Below are 17,939 nucleotides of genomic sequence, written 5' to 3'. Positions count from 1 at the left end.
GGGAAGGGTTTAGATGGCACTTCACAGGTTGAGGTGGAGAGAGCCTGGGGAACAATAGTGCACAGCTCACAGCTTTGTTCTTGCATCAGAACCAGCAGTCCTTCTCCTTCTGACACTAGACAAATGTGTGTGAACAGAAACTGCTGTCTCTCCAGTGGCAGCTTCCAGTTGTTCCTAAATGGTCCAACCACTGGGGAACTGGAAAAACTACGCTGACTAAATTCAGTTATTAGGGGTGGACAGAAAGAAGAGGGAAAGCACAGGAAACCAGAGTTAGAGGTGTGGAGGATGTGAACCAAGCTATCTGCAGAGACGTACTGCTGGTTAAACAGTCTGTCAGACATAGAGATATAGACAGTTAGCCTGCTACTTAGGGAACTACATAGTCAGTCAGCTAATCACTCAAACAGGCCATCACATAACTTCCCAGCCTGCTCGCTACACAATCAGTCAGTCAGCCATATATCCAGACAGGCACAGAACCACCTCACTATCCACACAGTTAGTAACATGATTAGTCAGCTAGCCTGTTATAGCCACTAGGTGAGGAGATACAACTTGTGCACAGTAAGCTCCCACAAAATACAGTATGACAATTATTAGATAATCTGTTTTAATTATACAGATAAGTATTGGGTGGTCCCACTAAAACCCCTAAGATCTATGAAATAATGCTATGGAACATTTTACAGTCATTCCTCAATTTACAGAAAAGGATGGGCTTCTGGAAAACAGTTCATAAAAAGAAATTCTGTAAATCAAAAAGAAGGACAAAATAAGTTATGGGAATTCTGGTACAATGTATTTCTATGCATGGAGAATGATAGGCCATTTGCTGTAATGAGAAATAGCCTTGTAAATCAAAGACTCATAAGATCAATTGCATTATAACAAACTTATGTAAATTGATCATTCATAAATCAAGGACTACCTATATGTCCAACTGAGTGGCTAAAGAGTGCGCCATCTCAATGTCTCATCTAGAAAACATAAATAGTGACATTTTCCAACCTGAATAATTGTGGAAATTATACTCTGAGGAACTTAAATTTGATCTTTTGTAAAACAGTATTTTAATGAAAAGCAGAATAAAATGGGAATCATAAATGAACAGTTAAGAGGCCCTTGGGTTCAAAACAACCCTGACAGTTAATACGGCCTTCTCAGCATTGAGGGATGCTAGATGAAGGTAATTCACCACAGAAATTCTGCTGAAAGAAAAGACTGTTTGAACCAACTGTCAGCTGTCTATAATGTCACTATACTGTTGCACTAAGACTTAAAATGACCCCAAATCCCCAAATGGTTTGCTCAGTTATCTATGACATATGTCTTTAACAGTAAAATGTTTTGACAAAATATTTTGACAATTTGTATCTAGTTTACAATGGTATGGTTATTCTAAAATGCAGCCCTAATTTTGCAATAATTGCTGGGAAAGTTTGTCACTGCTGAGACGTCCTAGAAGATTACATATCATTTCCTGCCCAAATGACACTTAAAATGCTTTTAAGTATAACTCAATAAAACTACTCTGAATTAAATTAACCAACTATATACTATGAATAGCTTAACGTGCCTTTAGGCACCTGTCATGCCTCAGTCTTGTTTGCTTACTCTTTAGTTTAGCTAATGATGAATGGCCTTAAAGCTTCTCTTACTCCCCATTTATGCTTAATCCTTTGTGTTGCTTTTTGTGTTGCTAAAATGTTTGTTTAAACCTGGCAGAAACTGTCTGAAGTAGGATCCCTTCATATTTAGTGTAACGCCAAAGGACATTTCTACACTGAAAACATTAGACTACCTCTATTCTTTAAAGGATTAAGCAGCAATCAGTTCCTGCAAATAGTACCCCACCCACAAAGCCAATCACCCATATTCAACAGAAATAAATACCCTTTCTCACACCACCTGTCCCCTCAGTTCCTAGTATTTTCATTTGTCCACATTTCTCCTTCACACTTTTGGATGGGAATTTATTTTGGCTTCTCTTTCTTTTTTATGTTTATGTCTTTTTTTATTTGCTCTGCCTTGCTCAGCTGCTTGTGGTTAGTCACTGCTCACAGACTTCTACTACTAACAATAGAAAATACTATTGCACTGACTTTCCTTTGGGATGTCTGCATTGCTGTTGTCTACCTCCATTTATGTGTGTGAAGACTGATAACATCCTGGCCAGTAACTATTTGAGCTCATTTTAACCATCAACTTAGAGAGAAGCAGATTTGTGATGCTATTACCTGTAAAGGGAAAGCTAGATTAGTGCACAAGGCAGTTAGTAATAAGATCATAAGAATATAAGAAATAGGAGCAGAAGTTTGGCCATTTGGCACTTTGATCCTGCTCTGTGATTTGTCAAGATCATGGCTGATTTTCTATCTCTGTACCATTTTCTTGTTCTATCCCCTTATTTCTTGATTCCTTGAATATCCAGAAACCTATTGATCTGTGTTTTGAGTGAACTAGATGACTAATCCTCTGTGGCCCTCTGGGATAGACAATTCTAAAAATTCACCGTCATCTGCAGGAAGAATTTATCCTCATCTCATTCCTCAGCAGTTTATCCCTTAGACTGTGTCCCATGCTTCTAGGCTTCTCAGCTAGGGGATATCCTGCCTCCATAGACCCTCTCTATTCCTGTAAGAACTTTGTATGATTCAATGAGAACTCCCCTCATTCTTCTAAATTCTAGTGAATACAGGCCTAGACTTCTCAATCTCTCCACATATAACAAAACTACCATTCCTGGAGCCAATCTAATGGAATCTTCACTGCAGTCTCCCTATGGTAAATATATCTGTTTTTAGGTAAGTAGAACTAAACTGTAAACAATACTCCAGGTGTGGTCTCACCAAGACCCAACCTAATTGCTGTAAGACATCTTTGCTCCTTACTCAAATCCTCTTGTAAAGGCCAACATAACATTTGCCTTTGTTATTGCTTGCATGGTAGAGTGCTAATAGGATAGGATAAGGCAGGCATTTGATTGTAAAGCCTGCTTCTGTGCTGTAATTTTGATGAGGCACTCTGAATTGGAGTTAGCCTGGAAGGTTGTGCCAAAGTTTTCTCATACAGCCCGAGTCCCCAGGTCCTGATGAAAAGTTGGACAAGTCCACAGGGACTTGAAATCTATCCCAGGGTGTTATTAGAAGCAAGGGAGGAGACTGCTGGGGCTCTGGTGAAGATTTTTGCCACAGGTGAGGTACCAGAAAACTGGAGGGTAGCCAATGTCCCCATATTCAAGAAGGGCAGTAGAGATAAGACAGGAAACCACAGGCCGATGAGCCTTGTGTCAGTAGTAAGGAAGCTATTGGAAAAAGTTCTTAGGGACTGGATTTATGATCAATTTGAAAGGCAGGGGACTGATTAGGGGGAGTCAGCATAGTTTGTGCATGGGAAACCCTGCCTCACAAATCTGATTGAGTTTTTGGAGGAGGTTACTAAGAAAATTGATGAAAGCAAGGTGGTAGACATGGTTTACATAGACTTTAGCAAGGCTGTTGACAAGGTCTGGCATGGAAGACCTGTCCAGAAAGATAGGGAACATGAGATTCAAAGTGTTTCGGCAAATTTGACCAACCCAAAATTGGCTTCATGATAAGAGGCAAAAGGTAGTGGCAGAGAGTTGCTCTTCTGACTGGAAGTCTGTAACTAGTAGTGTACCACAGGGATTGATGCTGAGACCTTTGTTGTTTGTCATATATATAACTCACTAGGATGAGAATGTCTGTAGTCTGCTAAGTAAGTTAGCTGATGACACGAAGATTGGCGGAGTTGTAGATAGTGAGGATGGTTGCCTAAGGATAGATCAGCTGGGAAGTTGAGTGGCGAGGTGTCAGTTGGAATTTAATCCAAACAAGTGTGAGGTGATGCATTTTGGATCGTCTAATACTGGCAGGACCTGTACAGTGAATGGCAGGGACTTAAAAGCTTTGAGGAACAGAGGGAACTTGGGGTGCAAGTTCATAGCTGTTCATCCCTGTTCAGCCCTGAAAATGGTGACCCAGGTAGAAAGGGCAGTGCAGGAGGTGCTTAGCTTGCTTACCTTCATGGTTAGGAGTATTCAGTGTAAGAGTTGGGACATCCTGTTACAGCTGTACAAGACATTGGTTATGCCACACATGGAATGCTGTATGCATTTCTGGTCACCACACTATTGGAAAGGATGTGGTAGCACTAGAAAGAATGCAGAAGAGATTCACCAGGAATGAGGGCTTTAGTTACAAGGACAGATTGGATAGGCTAGGATTTTTCTCACTGTTCTCACAGAAGGCTGAATGGTAACCTTATAGAGGTTTATGAAATTATGAGGGACATAGATAAGAAGGAGAGTCACAGTTTTTTTTGCAAGGGCAGGGGGTTCTAAAACTAGAGGATATAGGTTTAAGGTGAGAGGGGAAATATTTAAAGGAGCATGAGGGGCCATAATTTTAAGGTGATTGGAGAAAGATATAAGGGGGATGTCAGAGGTCAGTTTTTTTTGCACAGAGAGTGGTAGGTGCGTGGACCGCACTGCCGGCAGAGGTTGTGGAGGCAGATACATTAGGGAATTTAAGAGACTCTTAGATAGACAGATGAATGAGAGAGAAATGGAGGGCTATGTGGGAGGGAAGCGTTACATAGATCTTAGAGCAGGATAAAATGCCAGCACAACATTGTGGGCCAAAGGGCCTGAATTGTGCTGTAATGTTCTTTGTTCTATGTTCTATGAGATCTGAGGGGTATGTTTTTCACACAGACGGTGGTGGGTGTATGGAATAAGTGGCTAGAAGAGATGGTGGAGGCAGGTACATTCACAGGGTTTAGAAAGCATTTGGACAGGTATACAGATAGGAAAGGATAGAGGGGTGTGGGCCAAATGCAGGCAAATGGGATTAGCATGGTATCTTATCTGCATGGACAAGTTAAGCTGAAGACTCTGTTCCTCTTCTCTACAATTATGATTATATGACTCTATAACCACAGCTGTGATGCGATGAGAACCCAGACCGTACCTCTTTTATTTCCCATTTGCTTGAGTGAGTGTGGCAGCTGTGATGAGATGGCAGTCTTGGACAGCAGTCAAAAATCATCTTTCTGCTCTTCAGAGGTGGATGTCACTGACAAGGCTGGAATGCCTTGCCTATGCCTTCCTTAGTATGGCTGAATAGCTTTCTGCTCCACTTCGGGGAACAGTTATGTGTCAACCATTTTAGGTATGGGACAGGAGTCACAAAAAGGCCAAAATTTGTAAAGGCATTAATAAACCAGCCAGATCTTTGAAAAATTCAGTAGGCTTGTTGTCATTTTCACTAATATCAGCTTTTCAATTTCAGTGTTTTTTCAGCTGAATTTAGATGTAAAAACTGGCATGGCTGGATTTAAACTTACATTCTGCTCGATTATTAGTTCAGGTTCCCTTTGCTGGCCCAGTGATGTAATCAATGCATTAATATATCCAGTCTTTCAAAGGAGAATCATTATATGTGGCTGGTGACTTGTAGGTGGTGCAAAATCCAGGCTGTATTATGCACAGCTATCTTCATGGGACAGTACATGAACATGTGTGCTTAGAGGCTTAGAGTCCTGGCTCAGTCATTTCATTCCTCATAAAGTGACTACTGGTAAATAAGCTGATCCTAACCCTAACAATAGGGAATCCATGTTGTCTAAAGTAACCAAGCAGATTCTGCTAGATTCTCCACTGTGGCTGTTTTGTGTTAACCCCCACAACAAACCAAGAATTTAAATTCTAATCACATCATCTTGGACTTCAGCTAAATTACATAATCCTGATGTGGCACAGCCTTCAAAGTACCATGGCTGCCTTCCACCCTTTTCTTTCAACATTGATGTCGACATTAAACAGAAACAACATGACGTACAAGAGAGGCTTAAAAGCTCACAGGGGCTGAAGCTTTGGAAAAGTTTGGCCCTTCTCCCAAGGACATTAAAGTCCAATCTCAGAGACATTTTTAGGTTTGGTGTGTGTTTATGAAATGTCTTGAACAAATTTGCATTCAGCAGCGAGTTAGTCAAAGCTAGGTTCAAAGTCTTTTTAAAAAAATCTTCTACATAACTATTATTACTAAGTTTCTGAACAAATTAGCAAACCAATGTCCTCGTTCTGATGTACTCCTTTGCTTAGGTGAAAAATGTCACTGAGTTAATGTTGAAGTTTCTGGTTCTGATTATATCTTGTTCATGGTGTCATTAAACTACTTACCAGTGCCATAAAGTGACTCTGAAGGTATCTCAGATCCATCAGAAATATTGCACTGGGTTTCATGTGCTTGCTATTTAGACAAGTTGAACATTAACTATAAATCAAAACAATATTAATATTTTAGGCTTCTGTGGAATATCATAAACACATCTTTGTGGTGGTTCACTTATATGGTGTTGCTTCACAGAGTATTTACATCACTAATTTTTAACCTGGCATTGGGTACATTGTATTACGATTAAGCAATTTGTAGGAGGGAAGAGAGAAACCACCTCCTGCTACTGCGTAAAATTAATGAATCCTTTGGTGTATTGATGAAATTCCTTTCAAGAAAAGCTTTAACCCACTTATTCGTTTTTCATGAACAAAATTTAACCCCATATTGTTTTTAACCTTTCAGTGCCACAGGAGGAGTAATGGGCTGTGATTTAGAAGTTTCAATAATGTTACATAAAGATGAATAGTATCTCAGTATTCAGACCACAAATTCGTAGCACTGCAAGCAAGCAATTTCAGCCTTGAGGAGAAAGGAAATAGTGTCATAGCAGAGTAATAAATATTCGCATCCGACATGTCCTGTCAACTGAAAAGCTAACAAATATTTGCATGCCAGGTGCTGTCTATGTGATCTTCTTTACTTTGTTCTACTTGATTTAAAAGTCACATAATTTTTGGGAGCTACAGTTGGGAGAAGGACCTGGACTCTAAATGTTTGGCTTTAAAGGTCAAACTGTTTTACAAGCTGTACACTGACTGAATGATATGGATTGGCATTTTGTGAGGATAACGGCATAAAGAGGGATATATATCTTCTCTTCTAAGTGTCCATTGAAGTCCATGGCTTCGTGGGAATTTTTGTTTTGTAGCTGCTGCTCTTGGGATTGGGAAGCCCCAGGTTGTATGAACACTGTTGCGTTTGCTGTTCAAAGTCAGAACTTCCGAACTTGGAAGTTTAGTTATCCATTTTAACTACTTTGCCTCAGAAAAAATCTTTCAGTACAAAGCATTCTTTTTGGAAGATAGAATTCAAATCTAATCAAAAGCAAGGCACCAAAACATATATCATGTTGGCTGTTCTTATCCATTACCAGTACAAGAACAAAGAAATAAAGACACTTTTAAATAGAACCTTTCACTATCCTTTCAGAACATCAATAGTACTTTACGACTAATGAGGTAACTGTTTTGAAAAGCAGTCATTGTTGTAACATAGGAAAGACTATATGTTTAGTGCACAGCAAGCTCCCACAACACCAATGTGATAATGGCCAGATAATTTGTCTTAGAAATGTTGATTGATGGATACTTACTGGACAGAGCACCAGGGAGATCTGCCCTGTTCTTCTTCAAAATGGTCCTAAGGGAACTTTCGCAACTAATTAAGAAAGCAGACGGGCACCATCTGAAAGACATCATCTCTACTGTGCAGTGCTCTCTCAATACTGCGCGGGTGTGTCAGCCCAGGTATTTGTGCTCCCGTCTTCAGAGTGAGACTTGAATCCAAGGCATTTGGACTAGCAACTTTCCAGCAAAGTCTGAAATTGCTGTGATTTCTGCCTTATGTGTATAATAATCTGAATATGTGAGCAAGCTCACTGTTAGCATTGGCTTTCTTGTAATCTTCTAGTTACTGAAACAGTTGTTTGTAGATTTAAGACCAATTCTAAGACTTCAGCAAGAATGTTAGTTGAAATTTCAGTGCTGTACTGTTGGGCTGCCATCTTTTGAACAGGAAGCTTTACTGAGGTCCCATCTACCTATCCTTGTGAGATATAAGATCCAATGGCATTACTCAGAGGAACTCGTGAGTTATCTTCAGAAGGACCGCAGCAGTTCAAGGAAGTGGCTTATCATCACCTTCTCAAGGACCTGTTCTCCCCCGTATTGTCCCATGATTTTCTAGGACAAGATGATTTCTACAATGACTTTCACCACCTGCTACCATCTGGATTCTCTTTCACTTTAAGTGACACAGACTGGCTCTGAGTTGGGCAGTCTAGATTTAAGTGGTGCTAGTCATTCACAATATTGGCAGCCTGCTGATGCTTGTAACCAATATGATTAATGTTAACTGCAAACAGCAATTATGTAAATTAGCAGGCAGCTTGATATAAGCCCATATTAGTTGTGTAAGACAATCCCTATGCCTGTTTCTGAGTCAATCCAATTTAGCTCTCTAAATGTTTAAAAGATGTTTGTAACACTTGGAATTAATGGATATGGAATTAGTGTAGGAAAATACTGCGGTAGAAGATCAGCTAAATACTTATGGAATGGCAGTGCAAGCATGAGGGGCCGAATGGCCTACTTCTTTTTATATTCTATCTAGAGTGCTTTAATATAATCAAGGGGAACATACAAGAGGTTAAATTCCCTGCTGTCTTCAAGTATTAACTAATTTGGTATTGTATCATACTTGAGTGCCATTTCGGTGCTTCAATTAGTTTGACTTAACAATGTTTTTCATTTCTAACTTCCAAATGTAGAGTGGAAGTCACAAAAATATGTTGGTCCTTTAATCGCTGGTGCATATTTTCTCTGTAAATAGTTGAGAAAACTGATAGTGAAAAGCCACAGGCAGCAGTACAATGTACTTTGGCAGATGCTGGCTGATGAAAAGTGAGCCCATTGTTTTGCTGCCTTATCTTGAATATATTACCCCTTGCAAAGGTTCTAATTTTAAATAAGTCACTTGGAAACTGGTGCTAAATTACAAAAAAAGGTCCTGCTCTTCCAGCTCTTCCATTAAGTTTCAAGAAAGGAAGGGAATGGATTTAATTACATTCACTGCCCCTCTATCTGGAGAATTTTAACCTCATTGTAATGTTTACCAAAGACATATCAGCACCAGTTTTAAATGATGAACCTACACAGCTGATTGCAAAAGAACCACAGTAAGAAAATCTACAGGCAGACTAGCTATTTTTCCTGTAATTTATAAAATAGAATAGGTCTGCGGTAATGATGTGAAGGATTTAATAGCTTTTCCTTTTGCTTTATTTTCTTTCTCCTTATTTTCAGCTTTCTTCCCTGAAGCTGCTGACCTGGCACCTCATCTCTGTGGTCTTTTTCAATTAAGCTGCAATTAGTCACTCTGAAAGTGTGGTGACACAGCTTCATTGGTAATGTGAAGGATGCAATGTGTTCCACAAAGTAGCTATGTTGTTCATTTTCTGAGGTTACGAATGAACTTGCAATACAATACTGAAAACCCATGCCTCCTGAAAATCTCGCAGAATGCCTTTGCTTACATTTCTGAGTATGCTACTTTTTGTTAAGCATCAGGCTCATTAGAGATATTTGCATCACTCTTAGAGACTGCCTTCATGTGTGTGGGGTTCATTTGCCAAAAGACACAATTTACTCCTCTCCTTTCTCCACAACTTAATGTTTTTTTTTCATAAATTTATAACAAATGTCAAGTTTCCCTGTTTTTGCCGATTTTTAACATGTAACCACCTGACAATCAGTTCCCCATAACTGATTAATTCGCTCAGAAAATATAGCTTATGATCCTTTCCCAAACTACCAACGCTGCCCAGAGATGGGAGTTAATGTTTGCTGCAACAAAATGAAAATGATAGGCACTCTCAGGTGACCAGCAGCAACAGGACAGAGGGGCCGGGAGGTGGGAACATGGATGAGTTGAGCTTGGAGAAGTCACCAACTTAGATCTCTGAAAAGGGAGAGAAGGATCTGAGGAAGCTGAGGGCGGCCTGACTGAGGCATACAAAATTATGAGAGGCATAGATTGAGTGGACAGTAGGAGACATTTCCCCGTAGTAGAGCTGTCTAAAATTTGAGGGCGTTGGTTTAGGGGAAGGGGGAAGAGACTGAGAAGGAACTTGAGGAAGAATTTTTACATCCAGAGAGTGTTTGGAATCTGGAACGCATTGCTTGAGTGGTTTGTAGCAGCAGGCACTCTTGAAACATTTAAGATACATTTGAATTGTCAAGACCTAGAAGGATACAGACCAAGTGCTGGTAAATGGGATTAGTGATGATTAATTGATGGTTAGCATGGACACGGTGGGCTGAAGGGCCTGTTTCTGTACTGTATGATTCTATGACTCTCTCTAGGATTGGAGCTCATATATAGGGCTGGGGTGAATTTTGGAGATGTGGCCTAGTGGCCTAAACAGGTGTCAGGGAAGCTGAATGATACAAATCTTATTGACAAAGATTGTACAAGACATTGGTGAGGCTGTATTTGGAATATTGTGTTCAGTTTTGGTCATCCGGCTGTAGGAAAGATGCCATTAAGCTGGAAAGGGCGCAGATGAAATTTACCAGGATGTTTCTGGGACTCGAGGGACTGAGTTATGGAGAGAGGACTTTATTCATTGGACTATAGGAGAATGAGGGGTGATTTTATACAGGTGTATAAAATTATGAGGGGCACAGATAGGGTGAATGCGTAGAGTCTTTTTCCCAGGGTTGGGGAATCAAGAACTAGAAGACATAGGTTTAGGGTGAGAGGAGAGGGATTTAATAGGAAGCTGAGGGGAAAATTTTTCACCTGGAGGGTGGTCAGTGTATAGAATGAGATGCCAGAAGAAGTAGTTGAGGCAGGGAGGAGGTGTAGGTGGGTGGTAGGAGAATCAGGGTACAGTTGATGGATATGTGAGAGAAAATAGGTTGCAGGGAAATAGGTGGTGAAAGGGATTTCTGGGATTACACTGAGAGCTATCATGGACTTGATGAGCCGAAAAGCCTCCTCGTATGTCTTAAGAAAATATGAGAGTAAATATAAGAATGGAGGAGATAGGAGAGGGGGATTTATGAAGAAGGTTTGCAGTAAAGAAGGGAAGCCAGTCCAGGGAACGGATGGACTGAAGGGAGCAGAGATGATGGCTTTACCCACGGGAATCAACACAGGATGAGAGTGAGTAAACTTTTTCATGGGAACTAAGGCATCAAAGGTGAGGATGAAGATGTGGCTGGGTGATCAAAAGCTGCTGGATGCAGGGCTAAATGATGGAAAATTTAAAAAGTCAATTGTGAGAAAAATTCTTTTTTGGAAAGAAGTAGGGCTTGGGGGAGCAAAGGGGTTCACTCTGATGTGGGGGAGGGTCACTGGACAGTAATTAGAAACTGCAGTTGATTTTTTTTTACATATAACTTTCTAAGCCTGGAACTAATGAGACCAATTGGACTGAATCCATCACCACTCCAGCCTATTCCACTAACTCAGTGTGCACAAAGAACTGAACTTTGCTCTTTCTGATTAATACCACATGTTGTAATAATTTTTTCCAGGGGACAAGAAGTGTGCTTTTCCTGCATTACAATTGTGACAACACTTCATCAGTTGTGATGTGCTTTGGACATCCTGAAGTCATGAAAGGTGCTATAACAATATACCTTTCTCTTTTCTTTTATATGTAATCTCTTCTGCTGGTAGTTGTTCTGATGCAGGATCATGAGATTAGTTTTGAATGGAATAAAATTCCTTTTATGTTGAACGTTTCTGAAGCTGCATTGCGATAAATTCAACCATTGAATCAAGTGGAAGAGAAAGTCAGCCAAATAACTAGCTTGGGCAGTAATTTTAGGAAAATGAAAAGGAAGACCATTTAAGAAGGAAATTGCACTTCTCATCTCTTTACCCAAGGAATTTATTTTTTTAAGAGGTAATTATTTGCTTAGAAATGAACTGGGTATGTTGTAGTCCAGACAAAACCTGTTCACAATATGGCCATATACCAGAATTCATGCCAAGTTGCTGTTAAAGCTTGCTAAGTTATTTCAACAGTCCTGTTTGACACTAGCTGACTCATTCGCATTTTGGAATGTTTCAAGGTTGACAAGTGCATTTTATAATTGCAAGTTATTTTTCTTGTTACATTGTTTGAGATGCACCATTAAAGGAGATGAGCCATCAGAGAAGAAAATAATATCATTTTTTTAAAAAATTCCTTGGCGTGGAGAAGCCAATATTCAAATATGGAGGTCAGTACTACAGAAGTTAAACTGAATAAAACTGTAACAAAATTAAGTAAATCTGCAGTATAGATATAATGAATATTTACCAGGTTGTTGCAAAAACATGTCTGATTCGCTCATGTCCTTTTGGATGAGAGATCTATTGTTGTTTCCTGGTCTACTCCACATCAAATTCCAGAGGCACTGAGAACATTCTGTTTGCGACCATCCATACATAAGCTTGGACTGTAAGTTTTGATAGGGTAATCGGTAAACAGGCCTTCATAGTGGAGTATGACACTGTCATTTTTGATGACATTCTGTCCAATTGCCACTATAGTAACAGAGCAACAACTGAGATCCAGCAGTGATTCATGCCCCTGAACATGCCAGAGTGACTAAGGTTAGGATAATTTTATACCATTTAAAAATTTCCAATTACTTTCTGTGCCAGTATGAGCACATCTGAGTTGCACACAAAGCTGTAGGGGTAAAATAAGATATGGAAAGCCTCCTCAGCTTTGAGGTAGCAGCTTGATTATTTTCTTCAAAAGCTGTTTTTATTTTTCTGGGATAGTCCAGGCTGAATTCCAGCCCTAGGCAGCCTGTGTGCCATCCTTCGGTACCATATCTTGCCAAAGAAGGCACAGAGCCAAGCATCTGGGTACAGAGGGAGTTCGGACAGATGGCTCCCAACTTACTACTCATCTCCTTTTCTACATCAGTCTAGCACCAGAGTTTTCAGAGATTCTATAAGTTACAGCCTCCTGTACTGACCCCAGCAGGAATATTAATATCATTCCAGATCCCACCTCATTTCCACAGCCACCAATTTTTGCCAGTCTCCTTTAGGTCAGAACACCGTGGTTGGTCCTGGGAAGATTCAAGATCAATTGCTGCAGTTTGTCGGTAGGTGTTCTTGGATGAAATACCAAAACAGGAATCCTCGCTATGACATTCTGAACTAAATTGTAATTGGCAACAGGACCATTTTGGAGCATTCTAATCTCTATACTTGAGCAGTACTCCTGGTTATGCCTTTACTCCATCTCATTGGATAAGTTTTGTACAGGCAGCTCCAGCATTACAGCCATTCGGGTCATGGAAATTCACCCTTATGGAATTCACAGATCATAACCCTAACATTTGAAATATGGAATAAAATTCACTCTTACAGAATTTATGTGGAATAAAAGCAAATAAATAAACACAAAATTAATTTTTTTTCAACTCACATTTCTTGATGCATGCACAGATGACACAGCTTTGTGTTCTGGAAAATTGGGATACGGACCATTTTCTGGGAAAGCAACCACCCTGTAATGTACCTGTAATCATCTAAAAACTGTAACGATTGATTTCAAAGTGTCTGCCAAGCAATCATCTCATTAGGCATATATTCATTGCATGGGATAAGTGGACTACTTTGGACGAGTTCTTTACCATATTTCTTTATGTTTATGTGTTACCTGACCAAGGCCATCTAACTAGAATGAGAATAACAATGATTTGGTGGGAAAAGTAGGAGCAGAAAATGTTCTTCCAAAATCAATAGGAAGGCAAATCCAGCATGTGAAGTGTACATTCTCTGTAAGTTGATAAAAGACTCTGGAAAACTTTTGCAACAGAATGTATTATAAATACAAAGCAGTATCTAAATATATTGAGTAACACTCAATATATATAGTATAGTTACTCAATATATTCAGATCAATAAATAAGATGTCTGTACTATAAGTCACAAATAAATGGACAATATAAAGTGACTGAGAATGCAGTCAACAGTAAATGATGGAGAAACTCAGGGGAATTGTTAACTTAGAAAAAGAAGTACTGGAGGATACGGGGCTCACACTAAGGCAGGGTGCCTCTCAGTTGATTGACTTGAATTAGATTTGTGCTAAATGCATTTATCTCTCATGAGCCTTAACTCAAAGACAGATTAAGGCAGATATCATTCTAGAAATTTGATCGGTTTAAAATGCTTGCCACAAAGTCTGCCGAGCAACCAGCCTTTCTCTGTCAATGTTTCAGTGGTAATAGAACGTTTTCTTCCCTCTGCCAAAAATGAAATGATGCTGGGAGTACAGTGTGCTGGCACAGAGAAGCAAGAGGAGCTGCTAACTCCTCTCATTGCTTGAAACACTTACCACCAGGCTCAAAGACAGCTTCTATCCTGCTGTTTTAAGACTGTTGAACAATCCCCTAGTACGATAAGATGACTCTTGACCTCACAATCTACCTCATTATGGCCTTGCAACTGATTGTCTAACTGCACTGCACTTTCTCTGTAACTGTAACACTTTATTCTGCATTCTGTTATTGTTTTCCCTTGTACTAGCTCAATGCACTGTTGTAATGAAATGATCTGTATGAATGGCATACAAAACATGGTTTTTCACTGTACCTTGGTACGTGTGACAATAATAAACCAATTCCAATTCCAATTTTATTCTGTATTCCAACACCAATTTTGTTTAGGTAATTTGTCTCAATGTAAGATAAGGTAAAATAAGATAAGATAAAATAAGATACGATATCTTTATTAGTCAAATGTAAATGTACCTGTAATCATTTAAAAACTGTAACGATTGATTTCAAAGTGTCTGCCAAGATACTTGTCTGAGAGGCACCCTGCCTTAGTGTGAGCCCCGTATCCTCCAGTACTTCTTTTTCTAAGTTAACAATTCCCCTGAGTTTCTCCATCATTTACTGTTGACTGCATTCTCAGTCACTTTATATTGTCCATTTATTTGTGACTTATAGTACAGAGATCTTATTAGACACAGCGAAATGCACCTTTGCATACAATGTTCTGCGGGCAGCCTGCAAGTGTCGCCACGCATCCGGCACCAACATAGCATACTCACAACTTCCTAACCCGTATGTTTTGGAATGTGGGAGGAAACCAGAGCACCCGGAGGAAACCCATGCAGACACAGGGAGAACGTACAAGCTCCTTACAGACAGAATTGAACCCAGGTCACTGGCGCTGTAATAGCGTTATGCTAACCGCTACACAACATAATAGTGTAAATGTATGATCCACATCTTCCCTCAATGAGTTGTCCTTTGTGTTACATTGTTGTACCAATAAAATGTTTCAATGGTTTAAAGTTCTGATTCTGATTCAACTTTTTCAAAACATTGGGAAGGACATTTTTTCACCCCTTTTCATATTCCAATCCACAGGTTAATTAGAAAATTCTAACTAATAAAAGATATGCACTTTCCCAAGTGATGTCCTTTTCAACAAGCTGCAGTAGTGAAACAAACAAAGCAATTAAAAAAACAAATCTAGGAAGGTGGCTTGATAACACACATTTAAAGTACTAATTAAGGGGGAGGTGAAGTGCGGAAGAGCATGCAAGAAAGATTTTCTATTGAGAACAGAAACTCCATAGAAAGCATATAATTTAACCTCATGGTTCTGTGTATTGAAAAACCTGATTAGAAAGGGTTTAATTGCAGGCTGCTACGAGCTGTGAGGAAGGGTCCAGCGGAGCACACCAGCCCCTGGCACAGGATTATGACTGCAAACACTGGAAACCTTTCCAGTCTGACCTCAGAAGTCATTAGTCTGTAGCAAAGTTCTCAGTGACAGCTATTCAGGGGCTGTGACATGATGTCAGATTAAAAAGATTCCCCCCAAGGCCTCTTTTACTACAGCACACTGACTAAATGAACAGTGCATTATGTATTGTTCTGTTTATAAAAAGATGGGCACCCACTGCCAACTTCATAATAATAATAATAAAGATAAAATGGATTCCTCATTTAAACAATTATCCAAAACATAGGATACATAAATCTACTATTGATAAATAAACTTGCAACTGAATCTGGCACATCTGGAGGGAGCAATGTGGAACATCCATGCCACTTGAGTTTCATGCCTCTGCAAGCTAAAGTGAAGATATATCACCCTGGCAAATGCTTAATACATGCTGTGTGCCTATTGTCAAATGAAGATAGGATAGCAAACTGACGGCATTCCTAAGATGTGTGAATACTAAGCCAGTTTGAATCCTAATCACAGTCTGCCCTGCTTTTAGTGGCACTGCATGAGGCATGGCATGCCAGGGTGATCAAGAGCCAGGGTAGGCTGATTAGTCACAGCTGGGATCATGCCATCAGCAATTCCTGTAGTCTCCGGCATATCCGATGGCAAAGGCCATAATGAACTGTCTCCTTAGCAGTGAAGCAGATACTGTGCAGTGCCAGCTATCATTGTCCAAAGGGCTGGTACATCTGGTGATGGGAATGGCTACCTGTGGCCTCCATCTTGGTGAATGCACCAATGTTCTTATACGTTACCAATAGAACTGAATGGCATATGGGCATCACCGTGAATCTGACACTTTGTGAGCTAGTATCCCCATGACTACAGCCAGGAGATAAAAGCTGCATGTGGGCGTGTTCCATTGGTACCAGCTGATTCATACCTCCACTTAGCTTTTGCTTGTCTTCCATTTTTGCCTTTCACTTAATTTCTCGTTCTTCAGACTTCAGCAAAACTGCTAAGATGAATTGCTTCAAATTCTTTCTGAATTTTTTCAACAGTCTATGACATTTTTTGTCTCTACACATTAATCTTCTCTTACAGTTTTCTGCTCCTACAGTCATGTGCTCCTAATACCCTTTGAAATTTATTCAAAACAAATTGGATGTTAACAGTTAATTTCCATTCCCCTCTAAAACCTGATGATAGCATTCTGGTGTCAATAACACCATTCACCTCTTTGACAAGGCCATTGTGAAGCTGGGCCAGAACACGCATCTGTATTACTTTGGTACCTCACTCTGAACTCCAAGTTGGGGTCCTATGACAAATATTTAAGTGGGTAAAGAGTCAGGTTTCTTGAAGGGATTGCTACAAAGGTTGAAGAAAATTTTGAAGAGATTTTACCATGCCTAAGTGAAACATAAATGTTCCTCCTGCCACTTTTTTAATGAGCTATTGCCCTCTTTCCCACCCACAAAGTCAATGTCCCGAGCACCTTCCCACCAGCACTCCCCACCCCACTGTGCACACTAGGCATCAACCTGCTCAGCTCTACTTAGGAGCTGCTGCATTATCCATTATGACGAGCTGGCAAGGTGCCTTTCAGAGTCTTGTCACAGGTTTTCCACACCAAATTTATCACAAGTCCAAATCACTTCTGTGACTCAGAGCAATCACTGGAGGTGCTGCCAGTCTGCAGGGTTGAATTTGGACATTGTTGTGGTGACGGGGCTGGAGGGATGTAGTAGAGTAAATTTGGGGTTGATCTGAAACCACCAAGGTTCCATCCCGTCTCATTTAACCCATAAATTACATCTGCAAGAGCACATGTTCTTTTACATACCAGAAACAGGGTGACAGTTTTGGGGTGTGGATTGTGTGTGTTTTATCATAGTACCCTTGTTCCAAAGGTGTGGAATTCATTCTGGGAAGAACGTATAAGGAGGGAATACATAAAGAAGGATCTCAGGGTAATTTAGCTGAGACAGCCGGAGGTTGCTCCAAAATTCCAGAGGCAGAATGGGACAAATATCTTGGTGCATCACAGTTGCTGTCTGTCACCCGCCCCAGTGATCTGACCGACATCTCTGTGACTTAGGACTTCCTCCACAGATCTGTGTGCTTCCAATTAACAATTCTACTCCAGTCCCGTGCACTAATCAAATCTTATTTGCTACCCAATTACTTCACAAATTGGCAAACAAGAGATTCCTCCCTCCACAGTCCTGCCACTTACCTTACTCCCTCGTTTAGAATTCAGAAGGGGTGAATTTTAACTTAAGTGGACATCAAGTCGGTGGTGAA

The sequence above is a fragment of the Pristis pectinata genome, chromosome 7 (assembly GCF_009764475.1).
Source record: "Pristis pectinata isolate sPriPec2 chromosome 7, sPriPec2.1.pri, whole genome shotgun sequence".
Taxonomy (NCBI): Eukaryota; Metazoa; Chordata; class Chondrichthyes; order Rhinopristiformes; family Pristidae; genus Pristis; species Pristis pectinata.
This window is presented reverse-complemented; position numbering follows the sequence as displayed.